Source organism: Heterocephalus glaber, unplaced genomic scaffold (genome assembly GCF_053883595.1).
Source record: "Heterocephalus glaber isolate CG9 unplaced genomic scaffold, H.glaber_assembly_v1.0 deba00001613, whole genome shotgun sequence".
NCBI lineage: Eukaryota > Metazoa > Chordata > Mammalia > Rodentia > Bathyergidae > Heterocephalus > Heterocephalus glaber.
In genome coordinates this window covers 24894576-24911090 of record NW_028258384.1, presented here as the reverse complement: position 1 = coordinate 24911090, position 16515 = coordinate 24894576, and positions in this window count along the sequence as shown.

The window sequence follows — 16515 nt, the reverse complement described above, 5'->3', positions numbered from 1 at the left end:
AACATGAAAAAAATGTTCAACAATGCTGGCCATTTGAGAAACACAAAATAAAAACCAATGAAATTCCATCTCAGTCCAGAAAGAATGGCTAACATCAAGAAATTAACCAATAACAAATGCTGGTGAGGTTGTGGGGACAAAGAAACACATATTCAATGTTGGTAGGACTGTAAATTAATAAAACCACTGTGGATAACGAATCCTAGACTTAATTGACAGATTCAGTAGAGTAGCTGGATACAAGGTCAACACTCAAAAAACAATAGCCTTCTTGTACACAAATAACAGACTCACTGGGAGAGAAATTAGGGAAATAATTGTTTTACAACAACATCCAAAAAAATGAAATATCTAGGAATCAATCGAACAAAGGAAGCAAAAGATCTCTACACTGAAAACTACAGCACTCTGAAAAAAGAGATTGAAGAGGATACAAGAAAATGGAAAGACATCTCTTGCTCTTGGGTAAGAAGAACCAATATAGTGAAAATGGCCATACTTCCAAAACCACTATATAGATTCAATGCAATGCCAATTGAAATTAAAACAATATACTTCACAGAACTAGAGAAAACAATCCAAAAATTCATTTGGAACCAGAAGAGACCTAGAAGAGCTAAAGCAATTCCAAGCAACAGAGACATGGCTGGGGGTATCACAATCCCCAACTTGAAACTATACTACAAAGCTACTGTGATAAAATCAGCATGATACTGGCAAAGGAACAGACCTGAGGATCAATGGAATAGATTAGAAGATGCAGAAACAACTCCAGACATGCTCAGCCATCTCATCTTTGACAAAGGAGCCAACCACCATCATTGGAGGAAAGATAGTCTATTTAATAAATGGTGTTGGAAAAACTGGATTTCAACCTGCCAAAGATTGAAACTAGACCCATATCTATCACCATGCACTAAACTAAGATCAAAGTGGATTAAAGATAAAAATATTAAGTCAGAAACACTAAACTTGCTGGAAGATAAGTTAGGTAGAACTCTTGAAGACATTGGCATAGGAAAAGACTTCATGAACAAAACCTCAGCAGCACGGGAACTAGTAGAAAGAATCAACAACTGGGATCTCATCTCATTAAAAAGCTTCTGCACTGCAAAAGAAACCACCAACAGAGCTAACAGACAGCATACAATATGGGAAAAAAATTTTAGCAGCTGTACCTCAGACAAAGGACTACTATCTAGAATATATAAAGAATTGAAAAAAATCAGACCCCCCAAATTCAAAGACCCAGTTCAAAAATGGGCATCTGAACTGAACAGACATTTCTCAGACAAGGAAGTAAAAGCAGTAAACAAATATATGAAAAAATGTTCAGCATCACTGGTCATTCGAGAGATGCAGATGAAAACAACACTGAGATTCCACCTCACCCCACAAAGAATGGCTGCTATCAAGAAATCAACAAATAACAAATGCTGGTGGGGTTGTGGGGAGAAAGAAATCCTTCTCCATTGTTGGTGGGAGTGCAGACTGGTCCAACCACTGTGGAAGTCAGTATGGAGATACCTCAAAGAACTAGGACTAGAGGTCCCATTTGACCCAGCTATTCCCCTGCTGGGTATCTTCCCAAAAGAATTAAAAGAATCATACCACAGTGATATATGTGCACCCATGTTCATAGCAGCACAGTTTGTAATAGCTAAAGCTTGGAAGCAGCCCAAGTGCCCATCAAATGGAAACTGGATAAAGAAAATGTGTTTTTTTTTATAAAATGGAGTACTGCTCAGCCATAAAGAATGAAAAACTAGAATCATTTATAGCTAAATGGATGCATATCGAGGCCATACTCTTAAGTGAGATAAATACGACACACATGTGTAAATACCGAATAGTGTCACTAGTGTGAGAAACTGATAGTGTAAACAAGAGTTAAAATGATTAAAACGAATATTTGATAATTTGAAATAGGAAAAAAGGTCCAAAGATGAAGGAGTGAAGGGAGGGGAAGGGGAAAGGTAAAGAGGGAAAGGAAAAACTATGAGAAAAGAAAAAAAATGGAAATGAAATCTATGTAAATAGGGAAGGGTGGAGGGGGTGAAGGGCGCACAGGTAATGGGGAAAAAAATAAGAACCAAGATACATCATGTACAGGTACAAGCACCCAATAATAAGTGTAAATGAATTGTATACCTAAAGTGTACCAACAAAATGTACCAATAAAATTAATTAAAAAAAAAACTACTGTGAAAATAAATATGGACATTCCTTAAAAATTTAAAAATAGAAATTCCATTTTGCCAATCCATTCCCCTTCTAGGTATCTTCCCCAAAGTGTTAAAGACATTATACCATAGTGATGTATGCATACTATGTTCAGAGTAGCACAATTCCTAATAGCTAAATCTTGGAAACAATTTCTATGTCCATCAACAGTTGAATGGATAAAAAATGTGATATGTATACACAATGGAGTACTACTCTGCCTTAAAGAAAGATAAACTTGCATTCATAGGTCGATGGGTGCACCTTGAGATCTAATGTTAAGTGAAGTAACTCGGACACACAAGCTTAAATATTGCATGATTTCTCTTCTATGAAAAACTTAATATATATAAATATATATATTTCTTATTAAATAAAGGCATATAATAGGAAAAAAGGGACAGAAAAAATTATTCTAATCTCGTCCAATGTATCCAAAAACATATTTTAACTTATTTTAATTATCTTATATGTTTTATACATTCTTTGCCCTATTAACATGGTTTTTAATCTGTGTATATGAAAATTAACTTTATAAGATCTTATAAGATGTATAAATGAATTTGATGCTAGAAAAATAAAGCAGAGTGGAAAGAAGGGAAAGAAAAGGATTTAAATAGGTTATGTACATATACCAATTTCGTATAGTGAATGTAATAATTATGTACTATAAATATGCTCTAACAAAAGTCAAATAAATGTTAGGTTGTTTAGGATAAAGACCATTTATGGCCCATGGAGAGAAAATCATGATAATTTGATCTGGATTTATTCTACATGACTCTGCTTTTAGTTACTTTTCTCATTGCTGAGACAAATTACCCAACACACACAGTTAAAGGAGTAAAAGTTTATTTTGACTCACAGATTGTAAAGGTTTCAGTTCATAGTTAGCTGGATCTAAGGTAGGATGGTATGGCACGGGAGCATCACACAGGAGAAAGAGTTGAGGGTGGACAGAAGTCAACAAAGCAGGGAAATAGTAAAGAAGCAGTAGCAAGTGGTGACAAGTGACAAACAGCAACCCTCTTTCTGCCCCTTATATCATATCCAGGGTGGGTAGCCCTCACACCCAGGATGGGGAATCCTTATTGCTAGCATTTCACCATGATGTAATTCCAGCATCACATCCTGGATCCTCATAGCACGCACTCTAGATCAGGCCACCTCCAAAAAGCACCACCTATGACTACATGAGGGGACAGCTAGATACATGACATAACAAACTTTATTTCTTAGACTTCTCTAGATGAACAGAATATACACATATGATATACAGAGTCTGCCAAAAGACTGTATCCACACATCATGAAAAGAAAAATATTACAATGTTTTTTCAACAGATGCTGTTACCCTTGTATGGGGGACCCTAAAGGATGTCATATATTGCAGAAAACCCACTACACTGCTGGCCCTTAGAGAAGAAATTGAAAATGCATGTGCAACAATCTCAATGACCAAGGTTACCCAACCAGCATTTTGCTGTACTAATAAATGTCTGGAACCTAATGGTCTATACTTTGAGCACCTTTTGTAACTGTGGAAGCCAAGGTAACTTGTATTAATCTCATGATGTCTCGATAAATATAGTATGAAAATATTTGTGTGCAATGTGTGATGTGTGTATGTGTGTGGATTTATTAGGTAAGCATGCAGAATCAGATGTGGGAGTAAATAATGGATGTCTGAGCATTGATGACTGAGAGGATCATCCAGTAGCTGCTCAGTCTAAGAAGCTGGAAGCCACATAAAAAGAGGAATCAAGGATGTAGCCAAGGACCCTTGAGTAAAGCCTGAAAGCTTCCTAGAAAGTTGCTGGTTTGCACATGAATTGGAAGGTTGAAGAAATTGGAATCTGATGCCTACAGACAAAGGCAGAATCAAGAGATGCACTCACTCAAGCAGAAAGGAGCTTTTCAAACATGAGCCAACATTTTCTTTCTTTCTCTTTTTTTTCTATTAAGGCTTCAAGCCTATTAAATGGTGCAGCCCCACACAATCAAGACAGGCTTCTCCCTCTCAATTTGCCTGCCTACAAGTAAATCATCTCAGGAAATAATCCACAGATTCACCCAGAATTGTGTTTTACTAATCTGTTAGCCATTTCCTAATTCAGTCAAGTAGACATACTATGATTAACAGTCACACTAAAATAGAAAAATATATGTTTTAAATCACTGTAGTATTAAATATTTTCTCCTTCAAACTTCAATCTTGTAGCAAGAACATAATTCACTTTGAATAATCTACTTAAGTTAACCACAAAATCTTTAAGACATTATTGGTAGCATGCTCTTTATAAAAATATGCATGGAATATCTGTATATGTACTGTGTTCTAAAAATTAATACAATGTATTATGGTTCAATTTTATATTATCTATTTTTCTCTAATAAATCTAAGCTCTTTATTACAGACTCTAGGGTTTACTCCTCTCTTCATCGCTAGGCATACAAAGATCCAATGTACTGGATGCCACTGAAATGATTTAGCATTAGTAGTGGATGACTGAAACCATTCATTGAATTTTTCTGCTTGAAGACAAGATTCATAGTTTGCTCCCATTTCAGAAAATGCCATTATAATGGGACCTCAAATCTCAAACTTACAAAATAATTTTTTCAGTGACTATGTTTACATATACTAGACACAGTAAATACTCCATTACAGTGTAAGCACTGCATTAAATTCAGTGGAATTAATGAGATGTAGGTGTGTTTCAATCACTATGGCTCATATTGCCCTTTAACTTGACTGTTCTATTGTACACCAGCTTAAGGTCTTGCAGGCATTCACCCAGGTGTACACACAAGGGGAAATTTTAAAAATATACACGCTAATGTCATTTTGATCAACACAATTTAGTTTATTAACCTTTGCACCTCTTGAACATTTTTTACTTAATGATGCTCAAATATAGGTTCTAAATTCTAATCAAAATTATTTTAATATGAATATTTTCAGTCAAGTATACCAAGTGCTTACAGATTCCCTATTTCAAAGCTACTCATAATTGCAGAAGCTCAGATAAAACAGATAAATGTCAACAATTGTATCCTTGAATTCTATGTTCTATTTTCATGGCCTATTAACTTATTTTCCAAAGCAAAGCATATCTTTCTTCTATCTTCACAAATATATGAGGAGAATATCAAGTTTAGTGGCCATGAGGTAGTCTTTGACGTATACTTCCACCTATCAGCATTTTATTTGCTTGATTCTACTTGGTTCAAAGTGATGTACTGTTGATCGGAAGTGTCCAATGAATACCCCTAGAGTAGTTTTCTCATTATAAGATCATGGCTAAAATTTTGTGTCATATGACTAGTGAATGTTTTGCACTCAACATTATTGATAATCATGATTGAACAAATAAGAACTAGAGCAAAGTTGTTGCAGTAATGCAAGAATATATGTAAAGAATGTCATATAATCAGTAACAGGAATTGTGGCAACCATATAAACCATATACATATAGACAAATTTTGTGTGATTGTTATATTACAGTTCCCAACCTGTTTGTATAATAAATATTCAAATTAGCATTGAAATAAGTGTTGACAAAATGACAGTTTCTACTTTACATTTAAAGTTCATGTTGAAAGAGCTAGTATGTGTTTATAATGCTGTGGATAATTTCTCCCATATCCCTTGGAACACATCATTCCATTCTGCAATGATGGGAGAAATAAGATTAATAGATTTTTTATGATATCTTTTCATTGTTTAAGACTTTCACCTCAGGCACACAAAAATTGTTTTAAATATTGTCATTTCAAGAAAATGAACCAATATTAGCCCCTAAGTTATCAAATTGGCACTTGAGGGGAAAATTTGGTATGACAAAGCATCCAAAAATATTTTTTAATTTAATTGGATACAAGGATGAGTTTAGTTTTTATCTGGAAATTGAGTGTTAAACACGAAGAAGTATGTTTCTTTGAATTTTCACAGCATTTAGTGTATAACTCCTGCTAACATATAAGTGGTGAAACTGTATTCTGGTATTCTGAAATCTTTGAGCTTTTACAGTCTTAAATCAATTGGTTTCCCATGTGAATAGAATTTCTTTTCTTTTAAGAATTGCATTCTAGAAGATTGGATGCTTTACTCCTCTGTTTTGTTTCTTAGAAGAGCAGGAAAATATTAAATATTTTTCAATCTATTACTATATAGATACATAAGTAGACAAGGCAGACTGATTAAAAACATGTTTTAATGTAATGTTTTGAATAACACTAGAATAATATCTTCTCACTATTTTACCAAGGTTAGTTTAAATATAGGTATTTTCAATAACCAGAAATCATGACCTGAAACAAATTTTTTCTGTAAATTCTAATATATTGGAAAGATTTTCCTCAGCAAACGTTTTAGATTTTACTCTCTGCCCCTGTATTTTATGTTGTAGAAGATAGTTTTTGACTTAAAATACCTAAAAATAGAAATATTGTCTGAATTTAATAACCCAAAATTTAAAAAATTATATACATGCCTATTTCCTAGTTTCATAAACTGCAATCATAGGCACAAACTGGGCATAGGATCTATAGGTACTATCTTTTCAACTTTATGTGAACTTACTTAATGATACTATTAATAGAAATATTACAGAACTAATATGACTTGTGAGAAAAATATCCATCAAGAATATTGTAGGTTTTCAAGATCTTTCATTCTATGGAAAAATATAAAAAATATTTGTCATAAGTGCTTAAGAATGATGTTTATGCTATCTAAAGTTTTTCTCTCTCTCACTTATCTACTTGTCTTACACTTAAATAAAAAAAAAAAACAGAGATACAAATATTGAAATACTGTTGGGTGTATCATTAAAATACATGCAAAGCTCACTAAAATATCAAAATTTAATAATATTAACAATATCAAGTATGTGGACCACCTAGAATACTCATATCTCTCTCGGGTGAAAACAAAATATTTAAATTAATTTGGAAAACATTTCAGGAATTTTGTAGATTCTTTTTTATACAAATGTGGTTTTAATACAAAGTCACAGAATACAATAGAATACATTGTTTCTATAATCTAGTAAGGCTCATATTTAAAATATAACTATGCATCAACTGACTGTATTTACTTGAGTATATTTATGATCTGTGCTCTTTCATTGATCTTTCAATAATAAGATACTTTCTTGATTAATATAGCTTTGTAATGTGAGTTTAACAGTGTCAATCTTAAAGCTCTATTCTTCTTCAATATTGTGATAGTTTTTCTAGGTCTTTTGCCTCTCCACATAAACTTCAGAATTAGTTGCTGTTATAAATAAAAATTATTTATTGTGCTTGTGAATATTAGTGCTTTAAATCTATAGACCAAATTGTCATAAGAACTGAAATCTTGACAATTTTTATCTCACTAGTCATGATCCTGGAATATCTTTCCATTTATTTTTTCTTTATTTTATTAGTTTTATAGCTTTTCTCATATAAAACTTTTAAATATATTTAAATTCATACCTAAGTATTTCCTTTTGGGTGCACTACTATAATTGTATTGTGTCCAAAAATGCTTACAATTTCCAATTTTACTAGAGTCATCTGATCTTTGACAGTTAGTCAAAGAGAAAAGTTTATCTTTCTTTATTTTCCATTTTTTTATTCTCGGCATTGAATCCACACTCTTTGTGTTAAGAAAGTGCTGTGCCACTAAGAACCATACTCAATTCAAAGATTATCTTTTCATTAAATGATACAGTAATAACTAAACTTCCAAGTTTAGGAAGATTAAACTAGACAAAGATCATATAGTCTTCACAGAAGTTAAGTCAAAAAGGATCATCTTGATGTAAAATAAAAATTATGAAAGTTTTTTAAGTAATATAGGAGAAATTGAAGATAGCTTGGATGTTGCAAAGATGTTTTTAGACCTTACAAGAAAGACATAATCCATGAAAGAAGGCATTGATATATTGGACTACTTTAAAATTAAAAATTGCTGTTCTGCAGAAGACATTGTCAAAGTTATGAAAGTAATTGCCATAAATTAGGATAAAATACTTATAAAAGACTAATGCTGCACTGCTACTTGAAATATAGAAAGAATGCTTCAAAAACTGGATAATAAGAAAAAAATTGTATTCAAAATGAACCTAATATCTAAAGAAAAACTTAACCAAAGTAGATTTACTGTTTAGTGATAAGTATATGCAAATTCTCTTCACATGTCCACAGAGCAATATAAATTAAAATAATGATGCTATACCAGTACATACTTATTAGAATGTTCTAGACCCAGAACATCAAAAGCTGGAGAAAGGACCTGAGTTTGATGGGATTGCAGTTTGGAATGTTTGAACACAATTATCATACTCTTACCATATAATCACAAATTAGTATAACCCAAAAGAATTGAAGAATTACATGGACACACAAAAAAAATTGCATACAGATCTTTATAGAGGCTTTATTTACAATCATCCAAACTTGGGAGGAATCAAGGTGTCCTTCAGTATATAAATGATTAAATAAACCACAGTACTATAAAAATTAATTGAAAAATTGCTTTTTAAGTGGTAGCATACAGCAGAAATATTAATCTCCTCTGCAGAAAGGCATGTTAAATAAAGTCTGTAATTATTTAACTGGCAAAATTGCAAAAAGCATGAATTTAACATTAAAAGTCACTAAACATATAACCAATGCATGCTATTGCATATATATGCATGGATAAAGTAACCATTAAACTACTAGGTTGACCACCAAATCTCAAGAAAACAAATTATGAGAAGTTCATTCATATAAGTATTATACTACACTTATATATTATATTATATTATACTATAAGGCTATACTCTGAATAGCCTTGAGCAAATTCTACTTGTGTAGTTTTTCTCTAGTACTATAAAATGCTCACACTCTTAATAGTCTATAAACATTCTCCTTTCAACTTCATACCTGTATAGGCAGATTTTCTTCATATATTTCAATCATCATAATACAATGCAATAAATTTAACATAGATGCAGGCCTTAACCTCCATATATCTTCAATAAGCCAGGCATTAAAGAGATGTTAAAAAGAAAATAATGATGCTTTGTTTTTCCGTTGTTCTTTAAAACAGAATTATAAAATTTTATTTAATTTGCAATATAATGGATTTGTTATTAGTATATTTAAGTAAGGATGGGTTTTATCAAAACCATAATAGAAGCTAGCTATGGTGACACACACCTGTAATCCCAGGACTCAGGAGAGTGAGGCATTAAGATTGCATCCAGTTCAAAACTAGCCTGGGCTACAAAGTGAGTTCAAGACCAGTTTGAACTCCACAGTGAGACCCTGTCCACAAACACACACACACACAAACACACACACGATTAATAAGTGTTGAGATTGTAGAGAAAAATAGTGCCCTTACACAGAGCAAGTAGAAATTTAAGTCAGCACAATCATTATGTAAAAAAGTATGGAAACTCCTCCAAAACTAAAAATAGAACTGAAATAGGATCCAACGATACCACTCTTGGGATATACCTAAAGAAACTAAAAGCCTTATGTTGCAAAGATATCTTCATTAGCATATTTGTTGAAACATTGTTCATAATATCCAAGATACAGAATCAAAGTAACTATCCACTAACAGATGGAAAGATAAGGAAAGTGTAGTGTATATCCACAATGGAATATTGTCCAATATAAAAATAATAATCCTCTCATTTGTGAAAACATGGAATGAGCCAGATGACATTATATTAAAATAAGACAGAAAAGAAAGACAACTACTGTATGATATTCCTCACATGTGATTTCTAAAAAATATAATCTCAGAATTTAAACATAGAATGATTGCCACTGGCTGAGATTATGAGAAAGAGAAGGATGAGGAAAAATTAGTCAATGAGTAATAAGTTAGATTTTAAAATTGAGTCCTATTGTGGAATTACATAGTAGAGTGACTATAGCCAAATATAAAATGTTGTCTACTTCAGGAAAAAAATTGTATACTTCAGGAAAGTTAGAAAAGAATATTTTAAATACTATCACCACCAAAAATACATACTTGAAGTCATGAGTATTCAATTACCCTGAGTTGACTATTAAACAATGTACACATGTATCAAAACATCACTTGTATTCCATATTTTGAACAATTATTATGTCATTGATAGAAATAAACTAAAAATAAAAACCAAAAAGTAAAAAGTAACATGACTAACCTTAATAACGTATTTCTAATACTCTAATAACAAAAGTTACTGCATTATCCACAGTATTTCAGAGTTGTTTGTCAAAAAACTTTTAACTTTATGCCTTATATTATCCTCACTCAAAACATCTATGTCCACTCTATACTTCTATCTCTTTTTCATTCATATCCCCCAATTTACAACTAAATTAATACTTTTTACCCTTGTCCCCACCTCTTTATGCTTAATATTTTCTTAGTGTATCAAATATCTCTTACTCTTTTACCTACAATTTCTCCTTTATTTAAATAAGAACATGTCAGAATATCTACCTCTTAACACTTTTAAGGTTTATAATACAATATTTTTAAACATAGGGAACATATTATACAGCAGATCTCTAGAACTAGTTCACCTTATACAATGAAAGGTTTATTTTTGTTTTATTCTCAAAGATTATTTTCATGTTCAATTCATAGTACTTAACACCACAATCCAAAAAGATTATCTTTATCTGTTGCATCATTAGAATGTTACTTTTTTTGGCAAGAATGGGAGAGATTATTCACATTTTAAGTCTAGTGTGAAGGATATCATGGAAATGTATATTACAAGAAAAATATCTGATGTAATAACAGCACGAAGGAAAAAACAAAGACAAAATCATAAACATGCAACATTTCTGTTTCCAACTTACTTCTGCCTGGTCTTACTCAGGCGATCCAACTTTCTAGAATATACTATTTATATCATATTATTCTTTATATAAAACATCAAGAAAAAAAAGTATTTAAATTTTCTTAAGTTTAAATTCTGCTAGAGCAAATATCAATCATATAACCCAGAAAAACATAAATCCTTTAGGGTCCCCAATAATCTTAAGACTATAAAGATTCTAAAACCCTTGAAATTTACCAAATGAAGCAATAACTACAAGGAAAACTAATTGGATGATAACTAATTAGGAACATATTTCAATACTACTTTTTATTTATTTTAAAAAATTACATATATTAATGATTACATTTAATGAAACCAGAAAATAGACATAAGTAAACATATGTAATCACCATTGCAATCATGATACTTATGTTTTCTTCATCAAAAAAATATTTCTAATGAAATACTGGAACTTCCATTTGCTGAACTTATTTCTTGTTATTTTATACATTATTGCAGGAAGCTATCTTGTTAAGGCTTGATTGATTAAGAAAACATATCATATAATGATTTATTATTATTAGTTTTATATATATATAGGATATGCAATATGTGTTCTAAGTTTTAATAAAGTGATACTGCATTGAGTTTGGCCTCAGATATATCATGGATCAACATTTTTGAATGAAGTAATAGGTTGGAAATATTATTTTATCTTGGTTCTTAAATGACAGGGAAATGTCAAATCCAAATAGAAATTCACTATATGAATTTATTGGTGTCCAAATCTACATGTTGCAATTTTGATTCGGTGTCTGAAACTGCATACATCATACTAAATAAAGCCGGAATGTAACTGTCTTTCCTCCCTTTCCATGTGTTACATAAAATCTTTCATAGATGCAAATGTCCTCTATCAGCCTCCAATAAATTATGTTCAGTGTCAGGAATCTCACATTTTCAAAAAGCCCATTTGATTTAATAAATTCTTCTTGCTGCTCTTTCTTGTATTGATCTAAAAAATCTGTTTCCATAGTTTTCTCACTTTTGGCATCTAGTAAAATTAGAGTAGGTTTATCCCTCAAATATTTAAGTTTTAAATGGTATCTCTTTTAAACATCTCTTATATATGCTAATATGTCCCTATATTAACTATACTCACATAAACTAGTTGTCAGACCCATAGCCCTGTTTTGAGTTTTCTTTGGAAGTGTGCCAGGTTTTAATAAAAATATAAACATCAGGAAGCGCAATAAAGTATAATTTTCTAGGTTTCATCTAACTTATGCAGAATATATCAAATACGGTATCTATTGTGGCATCACCAAGATTTGAAGAAGCACTTGGGAGGTTGAGACAGGAGAATTGCCCTGAGTTCAAGGCCAGCCTTGACTACATAGTGATTTCAAGGACAGCCTAGAATATACAGCAAGACCCTGTCATAAAAAAGACTTGAAGTGTCATGAAAATTAAATAGAAACATACATATATGTATATATATATATATATATGTATATCCTTCAAATTTTAGGTGACATCACAAGAGGAGCGAAATTCTTGGTAGCACAGAAAGAAAGAAATATAACCAAGGAAATTTCTCTTTACAAGAAAAGAGGATAAACAGGAGCAATGATGGCAAACCTTTTAGAGCTTTCATTGTTAACAAACAGCTGAATGTGGCACACCTGCCATAGGTTCACCACAACTGCTCTAGAGTTACACAACCTATTTATTTGATTTCCATTTCCTTGTAGCTCATGTGAATTCATGGTGTGGCAATGAAAAAACAGTTTTGTTGATCTGTCTTAGAAAAAATGGTGAAAGGTTTTGCAGGATATACAAATCTCACAGAATAAGTTGCTATCCCCCAGAACGTCACAGCAAAACTCAAAACTTCAACCTTTAACCAACATGTCCAATGACCCAGATATAAATTGAAACTGTTTATTTATGAAAAATATTATTCTTTGTCCTGAAATTCTACAGTTAGAAGAAATCTGGAAGGGTCAGCTAGATCATAGCCATAAAATAGATGATCTGCTAACTTTGCCAGAACAGAATAATATCGTTTTATTATCTCTTCACACCCCTAAGTACTTTCATCTTCAATTAGGGAAATTGGATGCAGCCTTTTGTAAAACAAATAAACACTCTTTACAAACTGACAAATTCTTGAAAAATGATAATTGTGATAGTGTAGTCTTTGGATGTTCAGGGATTCCATAGACAAACTCCCAAATTATCAGTATGAGAAAACTTACAAAATATTCTTTCAGGAATCTGTCTTAGAAGGTATATGACAGAACAAATTTCAGGCAAACAAAATCACCAGAGTGACAGTAACATATAGACTAACACTGAGAGCAAATATATACCTATATGAAAAAATATGCTAAATAAAGATTGAAAATAAATAATTGTAGTATAACATGGCTATTATCTGACAATAAATACAGTACAAAATTAAATGTAGTACAAAATTAAAATATTATGAGGGGGAGGGCAGTTGAAGGGAGGGGAGGAGACTTGGAGAAAAAGAGGAATCAAGATATATAAAATTCCCTTTGATGAATGTGATTGTTCCGTATATTTCAACTGTACCAATAAAATTAAGTATATAAATAAATGTCATCTGCAAATAAGAATAGTTTAAGATTTTTCTTTACTATATGTACTCCTTTTATTTGTTTCTTTTCCTTGATTCCTTTGACTAAATTTTCATGTACTATATTGAACAAGAGTGGTGAGAGTGGATGCAAGTTAAAGATCAGTTAGGGTAGAAAGATTCTGTCAATACTGTGGAGACCTCTTTAGGGTTTGTGTCCCAGTGTTGTGTCCTTGTGTTTGGTTATGCTTGCGTGTTTGCAACCCTTTTCAACCTACTGAGCCTAACATTTAACGGTTTTCTTAGTGTTCAACCCTCTTCTGGGGACTTGACCCCCAGTACAACTCAGAAAAAAGAAAGGAACTGCACTAATGTTGATGATGCAAAGACAAACCAGATATTGAGCTAAAATAATAATCAGTTATAAGAAATGACTATGCCACCATAGACTTTAGAAAAGTTATGGATTTTTATTGTTGATTTAGTATCATGTTCATTTGCTAAATTTGTTTGAAACACCTAAAAATCTTGTAATGGAGTTGTTGGGGTCTTCTACGTATAAAAGTATATGATCTGCACATGAAGATAACTTGAATTCTTGCTTTCTCATTTGTATCTCTCTCTTCTTTTTTTTCTCTAATTTACTGGCTAAAATTTCAAGTACTATATTAGATATGAATGGTAAAAGTGGAGGTCTTTTTCTCATTCTTATTTTTAGAAGAAAGTATTAGTTTTTCCAGACTTAGTACGACATTGGATATGGATTCTTTTTATATAGTCTTTATTGTGTTCAGTAATCTTTCTATACACAGTGTTTTCAGAGTTTTATAATCAAGGAATTTTGGACTTTGATTGTCTTTTTCAACATCAATTAAAATGATTATGTATTTTTTTATTTATAATTGTATTTATGGGGTGTATTACATTCACTAATTTGTGTATATTGGATCATCTATTTATTCCTGGTAGGAAAACAAATTGGCCATAGTGCATGGTATTTTTATGTGTTTTTGAATTAATTTTTAAAAGTGTTTCTTAAGGATTTTTCAACTATATTCTTCAATACTACTGTCTAATAGTGTTTTTTTTCTGTTGTTGTCATGTTCTTATTTGATTTTGATATCATAGATATATTCACCTTGTGAAATAAAGTTTGGAAGTATTCTTTTTCTTCCCATTTTATGGAATAGTTTGAAGTGCATTTTTGCTATTTTTATAAAGATGTAAAATTTAACAGTAAATCTATTTGGTCATGGGCTCTTATTTTTGGAGAATATGTATTGTTTCTTCAATCTCATTGCTTGTTATTGATATGTTTAGGTTTTGCCTGTATTATTACCCAGGCACCTGTTCTTAGAACTCTTATATTCTTGTTACTCATGCACTCCACTGGAGATCTCATTCAGTCTCAGTGATTCAAATACTATTCATAATCTACTACCCAAGAAATTTATACATCCAATCTCGACTTGTTTGGATATAAGATTCTTGTATCTTTAGACTCCTATATCCTTCCTGAGTGTCTGAAAAATACTTTAAACATAACATGCTTTCCCAAACATCCTCTCCTAAACTTTTCCCAAAACCTAATTCTTCATTGATTTATGTATTTCAATAAATTCCAATTATATCTTTTCACTTGCAAAAAAATTAAATAATCTCCAACTACTTTCTCTTTCTCACATCTCTCATTCACTGAATGAATTCTGTTAACTATACCTTCAAATTATGTCAGAAATCTGTCCACTTTTCATTACTTCCATCACTACAAGTTTTGGTGTAAGTAGCTATAATTTCTTGCTTATATTTTACCAAAAAAGTCTATAACTACACTATTCGGTTTTACCCTTACTTCACAACAGTCTACTCTTAACACTACAAACACAGTAATTCTTTAAAATTGAAGTCAGGAGTTCTGACATTATCTGTTCATAGAAAGCTGGCAAAAGGATCATTTCAAAACTAATAAAATAAAACAGAAAATCTACAGAATTATAACATCTTGAATTGATCAGAAAACTAAAGTAAACCTGAAGAAAGAAGGTTGTTTCCAAAAAGATATAGGAATCATACATTTGTTTACCAGGAACAGAGCATGGGAGGAAGATGAGACTGCTATAGAAAGGGGGAAATATTTAAAATAAATTAATAAATGAATTTCTAAGGGATTCGTGTTTCTTAATATGACAGAATTGAAACTCTTGGAGCAGAAGGTAGGTACAAGGTAGATTGCACCCACTTGCTGTCTATTCTCCATGTTCAGTATTATTTATTTGTGTGAAATATGTAAACCAAATGGAATTATTAAAAGAAACTGCTATCATGACCACAGAGCAAGGGGAAATGGTCAGTATTAGCTGCAGGAAAGGCAAGAAGATTTGCCTTAATTTTTTAATCCACTTTTCTATCAAAAAATAATATAAAATCACTGGGGTAAAGGCAGCAAAATATTTTTTCCCTAGGACACATTTGAAGTTCCCTAACTAGTGAAATCAAAACTAAGGGGAAACATAAAATTTCTTTACTTCTTAAAAAATACAGAAAATTATTCTGGGTAAGGACTATTAGAAATTGACTTCTGTTAATAGAGGGAAAAATACTATAAATTTTATAAGACCCATATAAAGCATGGTTTGGCTGTTACAGGTAGGAGTGTGTGTGTGTTAGAAAATTCTAATAACCAAAGACACAAAACCCACCTAGTAAAAAAGAGAATGCCACAAACAACATGTGCTAAATTGGGCAGTAAGCACTGAGTAACGAGCCAGAACAGATGACCCTGGGAGTTGAACAAGAGTGTAGTTAGAGATTACCAATCTGAAGATCTGCTTCACAGGTAAAGGCAGAAATGGTGGTGGAAATGGAAAAGTGAGAA